Below are 15041 nucleotides of genomic sequence, written 5' to 3'. Positions count from 1 at the left end.
CTCTTACAATTCCACAGTCACACTCCTCGTAAAGATATACCAATTAAGCACAAGTTCAATTTGAATTTTTCTATTTCAGATGTTATTCCCAAAAGAACAACATAAGGAACCTTTCTCTAAAAACAAAGGAAGGATTTCTTAGACATTAACAAATTTACAGGTAAATTTGTACCCCAAATATTTTTCTCTCTTGCGCCAGTTACGAAAGTTAAAAACGATGATCATAATATTAGAGGCACTAAGAGACATTACTTTTATGAGAAAAATAATCATCGACAAAAATTATTCTATACGCCAGTTACGAACAAAGAGCATAATTTTAGTGATATGGATCCACATGATATATATTCTCTAGCCATGTACGGACGTAAAGATTACATAGAGATTAAATTTATCATTTATTCCCTGCCGGTTACGATTTCGGGGAGGAAATGTGACAACTAAGAACATCTTATGCAATCCTTGCAATATATTAACAAAGTGTAATATTTGGAAGATCAATACTGCAACTCTCAAAATAGTTTACGCCTCTTTTAGCCAATGACGAACACAAAGAGTTAAGAGCTTAACCTATCAGAACATATGAGATATCCGTTCTAATCACTAAAAATATGATAAAAAAACAACAAATCTCACAAAATAAGCAATACACATAATAATCTATAAAAATTAGGTATTGCAATCATATCCAAAATAAAATTTAAATAAATAAACTTTAATCATACAAGATGATAATATTTGAAGTAGCTAATGTAGAAAATATAAATAGGTCACTCCAAAAGATAGTGTTCCTCCTTAAAAAAATAAGAATAAAATTCCTAGAAGGAGTTAACTAGAAATAAAAGGGAAAAACTAATTAGTAACCGCTGAAGGAGACATCATTATTTTTGAGACCTTTGAGTTTGTCTTCAATAACATCCACGAACTCTGCTTAAATGAGGAGAGAACATTGGAATCAAATTTCATGAATAACAAGGTCAGAAGAAATATTTTTCAAGTCAGTTCTTAACGTATCTTAGCTTCTTCAAAAAAAATTAGAAAATCATAAACAACATTAGCAGAAATCATTTCTTTTTGATCTACATCTTGATGATCATAATCAAAGTAACAGTTTATTTCAAGACGATATTCGGTAGTGTTAGGATTTTCAACTTCATCTTCAACAAGAGATTTTTTCTTCTTCCCTTTTGACCAAATACCATCGTGATCATTACCAAAAACGTCATCCATATTTTTGCGAGACATGGGAGACATGCTTTATTGCAAGAATGGCTTGAATGACAGAATTCAACTCAAGTATGTAGTATTAAAAGTTAAACTCAACCAGGTATTTCCAAAAATTAGACTGGTTCCGTCACCATTTTTGAAAATTAAGTCAAAGTAGCAAACCAAAGTGTTACCCTTTGGATGAAACAGATCGCGAACCGTTTTCCCTTTAAAAGAGCTTTAACAAACCATAAAGAACTTTTAAAAAAAATCTTACACACACTTTTAAGTACATGAAGTAGTTTTGTATATAAGATCTTATCATTAATATATATGTGAAATTCACTTTTCTCAAGACCAATGTTCACAATCCATCAATTTAATTCAAGTTTAATTATCAGCTTAGATGATTAGAAAATCTAAGAGCATATATTACATCTTAGCTTGTTAAATAGAAATTCTTGTGGATCATGTTCTCGTCTATTGCTTAGACTTCAGATAGGTAGGGTGAATTTAATACAAAGAGTATAAGATTTGTTGATACCCACATCAAGTAATTATATTTTGGACTTTAGAGATGATGTGGTCGCACCAAGTCAATTTATGACTTATGATTATGGTTCATAGAAGGCAATAATGATAAACAATTATTTAGTAATTAGACCATTCCATTCAAACATTTATATATCGTTGAAGGTGGATACATCTTTTTGGAGCAGAGGCTCAATAGAGCGATATGTCAATTTTTGTCTTTCTGTAAAGCGGAAGGAATCATAACATCTTGATACAGTATGAGGGATTTTAAGTGCAAGTACATCAAGAATTGGAAGTACTATGAGACACACAACATAATAATTTGAAACAAACAAAAGAGCTATCATTTAAAAATCTTCATCTTATAGGATTTTTGAAGATTGAGGATCTAAATCTATGTTGGTTAAACAACAGAGGGTATTAATTCTCACACTCATCACGAGATACAATCCAACAATTAGATTTATGCATCACTCTTCCTTTTGAGATTCTACCTTTAGGTTTACATAAGTTATAACAAAACTTACTGCCATCTTGGAAAGATAAGTTGGAACCTTTACCTAAGCTCGCTTGTGTTTCCTTGAGGTTGCAAGATAACTTGTCGATGAGATTGTTGTACCCAGATATCATTATGTCCCTAGCCGGTAGCTCCTTGGATTACTTTAAATTAGTATGAGTAATTTTAGGAACCCATATTTCTGAAGGTTTGTTCATGTTCTTCTTATAATGATTTGTGCCAATACTCATACTTCCAAGCCGTTTATTAGTGGAGTAAGCATAACAAATATTTTTGGGATAAGTTTTCTTGATGTGAGGATCAACACCAGTATATTTGAATAATTAAGTTAGGAATTTCGAATATCAGTTACGCCTTTTAGGATGATATTCAAGGTATCTTGTAGATTCTTGAAACATCCATTCTCCAACCCGAGCTTACACTTCCTATGAAGGTGTCCTTCTATTTTACGAAGTAGCAAAACTTCTGACTTATGATGGGATCATAATGAGTTATCTTGGCACAAATATCATTAGAAGAACCTTGATTTTTCGGAGAGAGAGTTTTTCTTGGTCAGAGAAATTCATCTGTTTACTCCTTAAGGATGTAGACACACTTCTAGCATGATCTTCTGAAGGATTTTTGGTTGAGTGAGTACCATCAACAATCACTTATTATAACACCTTAATCCTTTAAAATGCCACATATAAGGCTAGTTTTTCTGATTCACAGACAGAGCTATACAGAGTAGGAAAAACATCTTGTAGACATTTAAGTACCAATGCATTTTTCTCCAATCTCAACTCGAGAAAAATTATTTTCTATCCACCAAGACCCTTTCTTCGAGAAAGATTTTTATCTGTGGATCTGTTGCATTAACCGTAGGTATGAGAGTATTTGTTTTGCAGCATGTTGACGTCAGAAGCCTGTATTCTAAGATGCTTAAGAACTCAATGCTTTGTTTGGATGCTTCCCTTTTAACTTCTGAGTCAGACTCATCAATGAGATAATAAAGATAACAGTTGTCAACACGAGGCTGTTTAACATAGACAAAGCGTTTATATTCTTTAGAGGAGGAAGAATATCCGGTTTTATTAATCTCCTCCATAAGCACACCATTTTACTTGATGTACGTTAATAGAGAATGGACTCTTTCCCATAGATCAGATCGCCACAAATACATACTTGTTAAGTCTAACAGTGTTTGCCTGCTCAGAGAGGGTACCAAGTATGCCACCAACTTTTTTATTCAACAACCTGTATGGAAAAAACCCAATAAAATTGCAAGTAGATCTGATTAAACATCCCCGAACAATATGTACATAGAGTTTTCTTTTATCTCTTCCACTAGCAATATGTCTAGACACAAAATACGTGAATTTCATTGTGTATAAAAGTTCTTGGGTGATCTCACAAGTAAGAAACGTGTAATCTATCCTTCAATATATGAATTCAACAAGAACAAGTCTCGTTTTTGATCTCAATCAATAAAGAATTAAATTATTTAGATTGGTTACGCACAATTTTATGTTATTCTTATATTATAAAGATGAAACAATATAATGCGGAAAAGGAAAAACATAAGACATCAGAAGTTTGTTGACATATTTAATTTTTTTCGTACTTCAAACACTATTTCAGTTTGTGTCCTTCAATGATACAGTATGGGCATGTTTGGTTGGAGAGAGATTTGGGAACACTGCCATTTTTTGCAGACAGATACATTTGTGGTGGTCTTGGAAAATTAACAACAAAATTTTCATTAGTGATTGAAATTTCCATCATATCCTCCATAGTACTTGATGAAAAATCATCAAGGAAGTTGTCAATATTAACGTGATTATTGCTACATCTATCAAAATTGACAGATTCAGCCAAGAGATCAACACTAGAAATTTTCCTCCCCTTCCGAGTCATATTGATCAGATATTATAACAAGTGCTGCAGCAAGAACCTTATTGCTAGTGTATTTTATGCGATTTGGATACTCATTAGAAAAGTGACTTAACCCTCTACACTTGAAGCACTGAGGCATATCCTTATCATCATTATCGTTAGAGTTTTTGATTATGTGGCTTGTTTGATGATTACAGAGGTTCTTAGGAGAAACGTTTATTCCTCTTCACAGGAAGAATTCTAAACTGTCTTGTGATAAGAGACACAAAATTATCGAGATCTTCATTTGAAATTTCACAGTCATCAATATGACGTTTCTTAGAAGAACTAACGCGGTACTTCGGTGTTTTTCAAGGCATTGAATGCAATGTCTTTTCTGTACTTATCATATTGTTCATGATCAAGGATCTTTAACTTTTCAACGAGGATGCTTTTGTAAAGTGTTGATAGATCGTTTCTTCAGTGATGACATATTTCTTAGACTCGTATCGAGCTGGCAAAGATCTCAGAATTTTCATTACAATATCCCTTTCGAAAATAGTCCTACGACTCCTACCTAATGCATAAGAGGCATTCACTATCTAAAATAACTTGTGATTAAATTCCTCAAACGAATCTTCGTCAGCCATACGAAGGTTTTCACAATCAAAAGTTAGGTTTTGAAGCCTTGCTTCTTTTTATGAGGTATTCACTAATATGGTTTCTAAGATATCTCAATCTTGCTTCGACGTAGTGCATGTTGACACATGATATTTAAGATCTTGACTTATGGCATGTATAACAACATTCATTACATCACAATTATGCTTCGCAGCACTGATTTCAGTTTGAGCAATCATATTATTGCCTTCTCGAACTGTTGGAGAAATATACCATTTTAAGATATAACCCATATTTGAAAATCACAAGCTTAAAGAAAAGAGCGCTTAACTATTTTTCCCCATAAGTAATTTGTGTCATCCAAGGATGGTAGTACATTAATAAATATTAGAATCTTGTTTGTAGATACAGATCCCCACAAACATAGACTTGTTGGTTATAACGGTATTTGCTTACTCTGATACCAATTCAAAATAAGAGGCTACCAAGTACACAACCAAATTTTTCGTTTGGCAACCTTTATGGGAAAACCTAATACAAGTGCAAGTAAAATCTAAATTAAAGATCCCTGAACAATATGTATATAGAGTTTTTCTCTTTTTCTAAACAATCATTATGGTTACTGTTAGAGCATAGCTCGGCCGACCTCGCATGCGTTGCTATATCAAGCATGTTTGTCAATGTTGGTGATCAAAATTATGAGTCTTGATTTCTAGTCTACATAGATAAGTCTCGGACTAGGATAGAAAAGTGTAGTTGAGCTCAGGGACTTCATGGCGATTCATCATACAACGACGAAGATATAATCAAGGAACCGTGAAACTTCATCAACAAAAAGGTATGTGGAGACTTGAACTTATCTATCACTCAAAATTCTATCTATTCTATCTCCTACTTCTTATGAGACAAAAATTCGTATACTATATAGACTGGATCATACACATTTGACATTTCGAGATGAGTATTCATTACTTATCTTTTTCTCGAAATCGTGTGTTGGTAAAGCGTTTCGCTTTGATCAAGTTTATCTTCACCTAGTGACGAAAGTCATGAAAAGTTTCAATTACTTTGAAAATTGCTCTGACGTGAAACGGTCTGTGAATAACGGCTATATAACTTCCTCTGAGAATGTCTCAATGATTGGAATGAGAGTTTAGATTACATAACCATGTATTCCTTAATCCGAAGTTTTCAAACTTTGTTGATTGAGAGAAACCGGAGGAATCGGCTTTGCCAAATCCGCGAACCCAATCTGCAAACTGACGGAATTTCTCTTACTGAGAACTTCTGCTGGATTTTCCAAAAACTCGTTTGCGTGTTTAGTGCACGAACTTAGTCCGCGAACTGGCGGAAGTCTCTTTGCCGAGATTTTCTGCTGAGTTTGGAAAACTTTGCCGGTTGCCTTAAGTCCGCGAACTTGTTTGTGAGCTTAAGTGGTTATGATCTAAATATGTGCTCTGAACATGAAACTTAAATTACTAAGGAATGCTTTAAGCGAACCGTGGTTATAAAGTTCATGAGCCGATTCATCGAATCGAATCATCTTTGTTTCAATTGTGTCTTGTGTAGTTACATAAGATCTCATATCGATTGAAAAACTCTCTAACTAGTTCATTTGAGTCAATTGAACTAGTTATGGTGAATAAGAACTAGGTTAATATGAAATGCTCATATGGTTAACCTTTTGGGTTACTAAGTTGAACTAACATACACGTACACGTTTGGGAACGTCTTCACAAACCCAGTAAACGTCTACCCAAGTGTGTGTGACAAGCTAAGTTTTCGATCTAACGGTTGAGAAATATTAGTTTGAATCTAAATCAGGTTTTCATCTAACGGTGAATATAGATTGCTTTGTAACTAAGGCAAAACCATGATTTGAATGTTATATAAAGGAGACATCTAGCATTGTGCAAAACTAATCCCCACACGTCTGTGTGATACTAGTGCGCTCTCTAGAGTCGGTTCTCCTTTAACCTTTGGTTTTCTTCTCTAAAACCAGGTTAATGAGATAAAGACTTCATTGGGATTGTGAAGCCAGACCGATACTACTTTTATCGTAGTTGTGTGATCTGATCTTGCATCTTCTAACGTACGAGTACAATCTTTGATTGGCTTGAGATCGTGAGAGTTTTCCGATAGGCAAGATAAAGAAGTCACAAACATCTTCGTCTCACTGTTTGTGATTCCTCGACAAACCGCTTGTGTTTCCTCGACAAACCGTTTGTGTAGTCAAGAATGATTGTTGAGAGATGATTGATTAATCTAGGTTGTTCTTCGGGAATATAAGATCGGATTATCAATTGCTTCCTGTTCATCTTGATTTTATATCTTAAGACGGAACAAAACATAGGGTTTTTCTGTGGGAGACATATTTATCCTTTGATAGACTTTTCTGTGTGAGACAGATTTATTTATTATCAAGTCTGCGATTTTGGGTTGCAGCAACTCTTAGTTATGGGTGAGATCAACTAAGGGAATCAAGTGCGCAGTATCCTATTGGGATCAGAGGCGTTGGAGTAAAAATATACCTTGAATCAGTGGGAGACTGATTGGGGTTCAACTATAGTCCAGTCCGAAGTTAGCTTGTAGTAGGCTAGTGTCTGTAGCGGCTTAATACAGTGTGTATTCAATCTGGACTAGGTCCCGGGATTTTTATGCATTTGCGGTTTCCTCATTAACAAAACTTCTGGTGTCTGTTTTATTTCTTTTCCGCATTATATTTTTTATATAATTGAAATAATCTAGGTTGTGCGTTAAAGATCATCAATTGGAAATCCAACCTTTGGTTGTTGATTGATATTGATTGATTCTTGGACATTGGTCTTTCGTACCATCCAAGTTATCTCTCTTTGATAAAGACTCGCAGATTTCCGTTTGCTTGAGTAAAGATCAAATCGAGAGATTGAGATATAAACTTTTTGATATATCTTTTTATTGATTGAGTCTAACTGTCTAGTTGATTCTCATAAACATTATATTGGAGTTTGTCCATAAAGATTGCTAAGGGAAATATTGGGTGGTGTTGTTAGACCCCCGCTTTTTCAATTGGTATCAGAGCAGGCAAACACGTTAAAGACCTTATAAGTCTGTGTTTGTAGCGATCTGATTATGGACGAGTGTATCTCTAATAACGTACCAGTTCAGAAATTACCAGATGATTCTAAAAGCTTGGACTCACTTGAGAGAACTGTCACATCTAAGTCAATATCCAAACATTCTCTTGATATAAAAACTGTTGATTGGGAAACTCTCATAGAAGAACAGTTGGATGAACTTTCTGATGAAGGTGATTCAGATATTGATAGAGATGTTGATGAGGAAGTCTCAGAGTATGTTAAGTTTTTGGATTCGTGGAATATGAAGAAGATTACAACTTCTCATGTCACACCTCTTCTGACTCCTCTCTGTCGAGAAAAGAAGAAATTGAGAAGATGTTACGCATGTGTTTATTTTTCGAATCGTTCTACCGAATCGATCCTCAAGGATTATGAGGAAAACCTACGTATGAAATCACTTGAATGTGATAATATTTACTTTTTGTTGGAAGAGAAACTTGCAGAATCTGAAGCAAGGTTTAACTCTCAACAAATTAGTTTTAATGACAGAGAAAGTGCTTGTTTCGTTCGAGAAAAACGCCTTGAGGCTGACTTAGCTGCCGCTCTTGATAAAGTCAAGATGTTGGAATATGACTTGAAAAAGTTCAATACTAGTTCAAGCAAATTAACTACTATGCTAGGAGCAAGTAAAAATCATCGTGATACACGAGGATTTGGCTATAAGGGAATAGATGCTCCAAGTATTAGCAAAGAGGTAAAATTTGTCAAGGCTAGTGATTCTTCTCAACAAAAGGTTTCCACTGATGGAAAAAGTGAAATACCTTCACCGGCAGTTAAGGTTCGAAAGAGAAAAGTATATCAACCTCCAAAGTCAGCACACACAGATCGAGGTAAGAACATTCCTTATGTTTGCCACTATTGCGGAAATAAAGGTCACCTGGAAAGGAGATGTCGTTTCCGTATAAGGAATGAGAAACTTCATGATGTTCTTGTTTCGGCATCACAAGAAGTTGTGAAACCAAGATCATACGTTAAGTTTAATCCTCTTAACGTTACAAGTTGTAACTGTCCAACCCTTAGGCAAAGGAATCAGTGTTGTGATAAGCCTAGATTTGCCTATAAACGTCATACGAATCCTTTTCACAATCGTAATGGTTATCAAAAGGAAAACTTCGTAAATACGAAGACAAGATCTGATGCTCCCAATTGGAGAAAGACTAACTTGCAAAAGAATAATCAATCCAATTTTCTTCCGGAAAATCTTGAAGAGAGTAATGGGAAGAAGGTTTCGGTCGTTCCTAAACGCACTCAAAAGTGGATACCGAAGAAAGACAATGATGTTTTGAGTGTGAAAATGAATGATCTTCCAGAAAACTCCATAACTATGGAAAGGCAGTATCCATGATGTTGGAACTTAACAAGTTTTTTGGAAAAATGGAATTGGATGTGAAAGGTTCTAAAAGTGATCTCTTTCATGATAATCCAAAGGTCACTTGTGGTGAGCAAGACTTTGTTCACCCCAACACAACTTGATTGTGTTGGAAGTGCATCCTCACCAAGGAATGCCCTGCTTTGTATACGGTGAGGGAAGCACAAGAATTGGGGCACACAGATTATGTTCCGTAAGGCGGTAGAATTCGATTGGATTCATCTAAAAAGGTATGATATAAACTTGAGCAAGATTTGTACTTTTATTTGCTTAGAATACTTATAATAATCTTTCTTATTGTTCATTTCTACCTAACTTGATATGTGTTTAAGGTTCTTAAATGTTTAGGTTTGAAAATAGTAGTTCGGGATGTTTGGACTTCATGGTACACCTACCAGGTATGCATAACATATTTTAAAATCAATATCCAGGGGTTTAAGTTCGCAAACCCGTATGCATATTTGACGTCGATATTCGGTAAACTTGTTTTGGACGTAACTTCTTCGTCCGAACTCGGATTTACCTCATTCTTTTTGCATTATCTTCCTTATTGAATTCCCTTCAAAATGGAGATGAGAATTGTTGAATTTGGATGAGTTAATATTTGTCTTTGTCATGTCTCTTGTTTTTTAGTGTTTGCTTCGTTTCGTTGCACTTGTTCTATTCTCTTAGACTTGGGCACTGGGATTCTTGGAGAAATCCTAATTCTAAGCTATTTTGTGGCTGTTACAAGAGTGATGTTGGTGAATCACAAAGAAGGAAGTTCGAGAACGGGTAGTAGTTCACATTGTTATATATTCTTGAGTGTTCACAATCATCTCATGTGAACTATGGTGCATAGTCGTCAATGACTTTGTATGTTCTTCTTTGTTAAGAAAATCTTTTTATACGATTTTGGTAACCACTCTTGGTATAAATCCGTGCGAAAAAGATTGATTATACCTTCTAAGGGAAAAGATTGTTATTGCAGTATTAATCTTTATGATTTTGTGATATTGCAATTGTTTATGGGATGTGTATTGTTTGCGTCCGTGAACTTGAAGGTCCCATATTTTGTCAAAAGTAAAGTTGTTCATGATCGGTATTCACATATTGATTTAAGGATGAATGGACTTTTGACAAATACAAAAGTTATGCCTATGCAGTCAATTCTTTGATGGAAAATAGGATAAAATCTTTTGTGTAACAAGGATAAAGTCTATTATGTCGTTATGCAAATAGTGATTGAAAATAGAATAGATCCTTGTATGAATTCCGCAGTAATGATCATTCCTGATCCATATTTTTTGTATTACTGTGAGGCTCCGTAATGTGTCTTATGTTGAGCACGATACAACTAAGTTGATTATTTTATGATTGGCTTTGTTGGTTGTTCTGTAAGGTACTACATGTTGAGCGTTTTGAACTAAGTTAATCATCTTTCTTGGTTATTTATTTATTACTCCATAATTTTTATGTGGAGTATATGAACGGTTAAGTTAGTCATCTCTGTATGATTATCTTAGTCGTAGCTCCGTAAGTTTACTTATGTTGAGCACAATCAATTAAATTGATCACTTTTTGTGTATTGATTTGGTTGCGTATTCCAATTAAATCAATCATGGGTTTACTTGTGATAAATTTGATTGAGTTTTTGGATATAGAAAATCATTTTCCTATGGTTTTTGGTGTCCAATTAAAAATCCTTCTTTTCTTTCGAAATTAAGGTCGCTCTTGTTGTTCTCTCGGGAAAGACATCAAATGGGGGAGAGTTATTTTGAACTTGTGCTTAATGGTAATATCTTGTGGGGTGTGCGGTTGTGGAATTTTATAGGGGATATCTTGTATCTCAAAACTCCTTGATGAATGCATTTAGCTTTGGATTTATGATTGCATCTAAATTAAGTTGGTATGTATTTTTTCTTTTAGTCTATGAAATGTCTCTTGTGGAAATTTTATTATGATCCCGTTCTTTTACCTTTGCCAATTTTATTGACAAAAATGGGGAGAAATAATGTAGTTCACACTACAAATACATATGGTTTTAGGATCATTGTGTAAGGGGGAGTGGTTTCCATGATCGATATGGAATATTGAATAAGGGGGAGTGATACATATCACCATAGTATTGTTGTTAAAGTCGTGATGCAATTGGACTTTGATGTTACATAATGATACTATGACACTGTATAATAATGATCGAGAATCTCGATTTCTCTCATTGTTATAGCTACGGATCTTCAACAACGGTGGTGCTAAACTTACAACCTTTGGGATCATTGGAGTACTTGGAAGGACGAAGATTTCAAGGAACGTTGAATATTAGACTATGGAATAGGATCCATTAAAGTTTATCTTTTTTGTATTCCATATGTATTAATAGTTTTGTCACTAAAGTTGACAAAGGGAGAGATTGTTAGAGCATAGCTCGGCCGACCTCGCATGCGTTGCTATATCAAGCATGTTTGTCAATGTTAGTGATCAAAACTATGAGTCTTGATTTCTAGTCTACATAGATAACTCTCGGACTAGGATAAAAAAGTGTAGTTGAGCTCAAGGACTTCATGGCGATTCATCATACAACGACGAAGATCTACTCAAGGAACCGTGGAACTTCATCAACGAAAAGGTATGTGGAGACTTGAACTTATCTATCACTCAAAAGTCTATCTATTCTATCTCTTACTTCTTATGAGACAAAAATTCGTATGCTATATAGACTGGATCATACACATTTGACATTTCGAGCTGAGTATTCACTACTTATCTTTCTCTCGAAATCGTGTGTTGGTAAAGCGTTTCGCTTTGATAAAGTTTATCTTCACCTAGTGACGAAAGTCATGAAAAGTTTCAATTACTTTGAGAATTGCTCTGACGTGAAACGGTCTGTGAATAACGGTTATATAACGTCCTCTGAGAATGTCTCAATGATTGGAATGAGAGTTTAGATTACATAACCATGAATTCCTTAATCCGAAGTTTTCGAACGTTGTTGATTGAGATAAACCAGAGGAATTGGCTTTGCCAAGTCCGCGAACCAAGTCCGTAAACCCAGTCCGCGAACTCAGTCTGCGAACCTAGTCCGCGAACTGGCGGAAGTCTCTTTGCCGAGATTTTCTGCTGAGTTTGGAAAAATCTGCCGGTTTCCTTAAGTCCGCGAACTTGTTTGTGAGCTTAAATGGTTATGATCTAAAGATGTGCTCTAAACATGAAACTTAAATTACTAAGGAATGCTTTATGCAAACCGTGGCTATAAAGTTCATGAGTCGATTCATCGAATCGAATCATCTTTGTTTCAATTGTGTCTTGTGTAATTACATAAGATCTCATAGCAATTGAACAACTCTCTAACTAGTTCATTTGAGTCAATTGAATTAGTTATGGTGAAGAAGAACTAAGTTAATATGAAATGCTCATATGGTTAACCTTTTGGGTTACTATGTTGAACCAACATACACGTACACGTTTGGGCATGATTTTCACAAACTCAGTAAACGTCTACCCAAGTGTGTGTGACAAGCTAAGTTTTCGATCTAACGGTTGAGAAATATTAGCTTGAATCTAAATCAGGTTTTCATCCAACGGTGAATATGGATTGCTTTGTAACTAAGGCAAAACCCTGATTTGAAGGCTATATAAAGGAGACATATAGCATTGTGAAAAACTAATCCCCACACGTCTGTGTGATACTAGTGCGCTCGCTAGAGTCGATTCTCCATTAACCTTTGGTTTTCTTCTCTAAAACCAGGTTAACGACTTAAAGACTTCATTGGGATTGTGAAGCCAGAACGATACTACTTTTATCGTAGTTGTGTGATCTGATATTGTATCTTCTATCGTACGAGTACAATCTTTGATTGGCTTGAGATCTTGAGAGTTATCCGATAGGCAAGATAAAGAAGTCACAAACATCTTCGTCTCACTGTGATTCCTCGACAAACCGCTTGTGTAGTCAAGAAGGATTGTCGAGAGGTGATTAATTAATCTAGGCTGTTCTTCGGGAATATAAGACCGGATTATCAATTGGTTCATGTTCACCTTGATTTTATATCTTAAGACGGAACAAAACCTAGGGTTTTTTTCTGTGGGAGACAGATTTATCCTTTGATAGACTTTTCTGTGTGAGACAGATTTGTTTATTATCAAGTCTGCGATTTTGGGTTGCAGCAAATCTTAGTTGTGGGTGAGATCAGCTAAGGGAATCAAGTGCGCAGTATGCTGCTGGGATCAGAGGCGTAGGAGTACAACTGTATCTTGAATCGGTGGGAGAATGATTGAGGTTCAATTATAGTCCAGTCCGAAGTTAGATTGTAGTAGGCTAGTGTCTGTAGCAGCTTAATACAGTGTGTATTCAATCTGGACTAGGTCCCGGGGTTTTTCTGCATTTGCGGTTTCCTCGTTAACAAAACTTCTGGTGTCTGTGTTCTTTCTTTTCCGCATTATTTTTTTTTTATATAATTGAAGTAATACAGGTTGTGCGTTAAAGATCATCGATTGGAAATCCAACCTTTGGTTGTTGATTGATATTGATTGATCCTTGGACATTGGTCTTTGGTACCGTCCAAGTTATCTCTCTTTGATAAAGACTCGCAGATTTCCGTTTGCTTGAGTAAATATCAAATCGAGAGATTGAGATATGAACTCTTTGATATATCTTTTTATTGATTGAGTCTAACTGTCTAGTTGATTCTCATAAAAAGTATATTGGAGTTTGTCCATACAGATTGCTAAGCAAAATATTGGGTGGTGTTGTTAGACCCACGCTTTTTCAGTTACACTGAGGCCACGAACTTGATTGTGTAGAAGAGCTCTTGGATAATCTCACAAATCAATATCCAAGATCAATTTAGTCGTATCCAATTAAAGAGGATCCGGATTATGACAATTATGAAACTTGTAATCTATCTCTCAATATATGAATTCAACAAGAGCAAGTATCGTTATTGATCACAATTGATAAATACTTAAATTACCTAGATAGATTATGTACGACTTGTGCTATTCCTATTATAAATATATAAAACAATATAATTTAGAAAAAGGAAAAATACAAGACACCAGAAGTTTTATCAACGAGAAAAACTGCACCTACAGAAAACCCCGAGACCTCGTCCAATATTGAACACCGAACTATTCAGCCACATTCGTGCTCTTTTCGTCGCTTTAACCTCACAAGGTTCTACACAATTGATTCCTTTAGATGACATCATTTATAGTCTAACAGTTACTTCAATTTAAGTGAAGACTTTTGATATCAATCTTTCCCAAACATATAAGCCTACTTAATTTTTCTTTTGATTTTTAGATCTAGGTTTGGAAATCTGTTTGCAATAGACAAAATCTAGCAAACCTCAAGAATCAGGAACACTTACACTCAGTTAGTCGAGACGCCTATATTACTAGGTACCTCTCAAGAACAATCTAAACAAATGAACAAAGAAGAGTTTTAAATATCTATCGTGAGGAATCATAAAGTATGACATGAAGAGAACTTTGCGATTTCTATTTATCCCGTTCCTGACCAAAGATTGACGAAAACCTCAACGATCAATAAGAAGAAGACCATGATACACGAACTATTAGGCAAAAAATAGTTGGACCTGACTTCGAATCCCTAAGTGAATTTTTCAAGTCAGAAACCTAATTATGTTTCTCATTGATAACCTAGGTTAATAGAGGACGATTCTAGCAAGTAACTAGTACGTAGAAGTGTCATGGATTGGGATGCCATGTTGCATGAGTCCCGTTATTTATAAATTTTTGAGGCTCTAGGTAGCTTTGAATTCAATCTAAGATAATTTGGGATTCAAGCAAATACTTTCTTAGTTTAGATGAAATTGTT

Source organism: Papaver somniferum, chromosome 5, assembly GCF_003573695.1.
Source record: "Papaver somniferum cultivar HN1 chromosome 5, ASM357369v1, whole genome shotgun sequence".
In the NCBI taxonomy this organism is placed as follows: domain Eukaryota; kingdom Viridiplantae; phylum Streptophyta; class Magnoliopsida; order Ranunculales; family Papaveraceae; genus Papaver; species Papaver somniferum.
The sequence above is the reverse complement of the archived record's forward strand: the minus strand, read 5'-3'. Positions refer to the sequence as shown.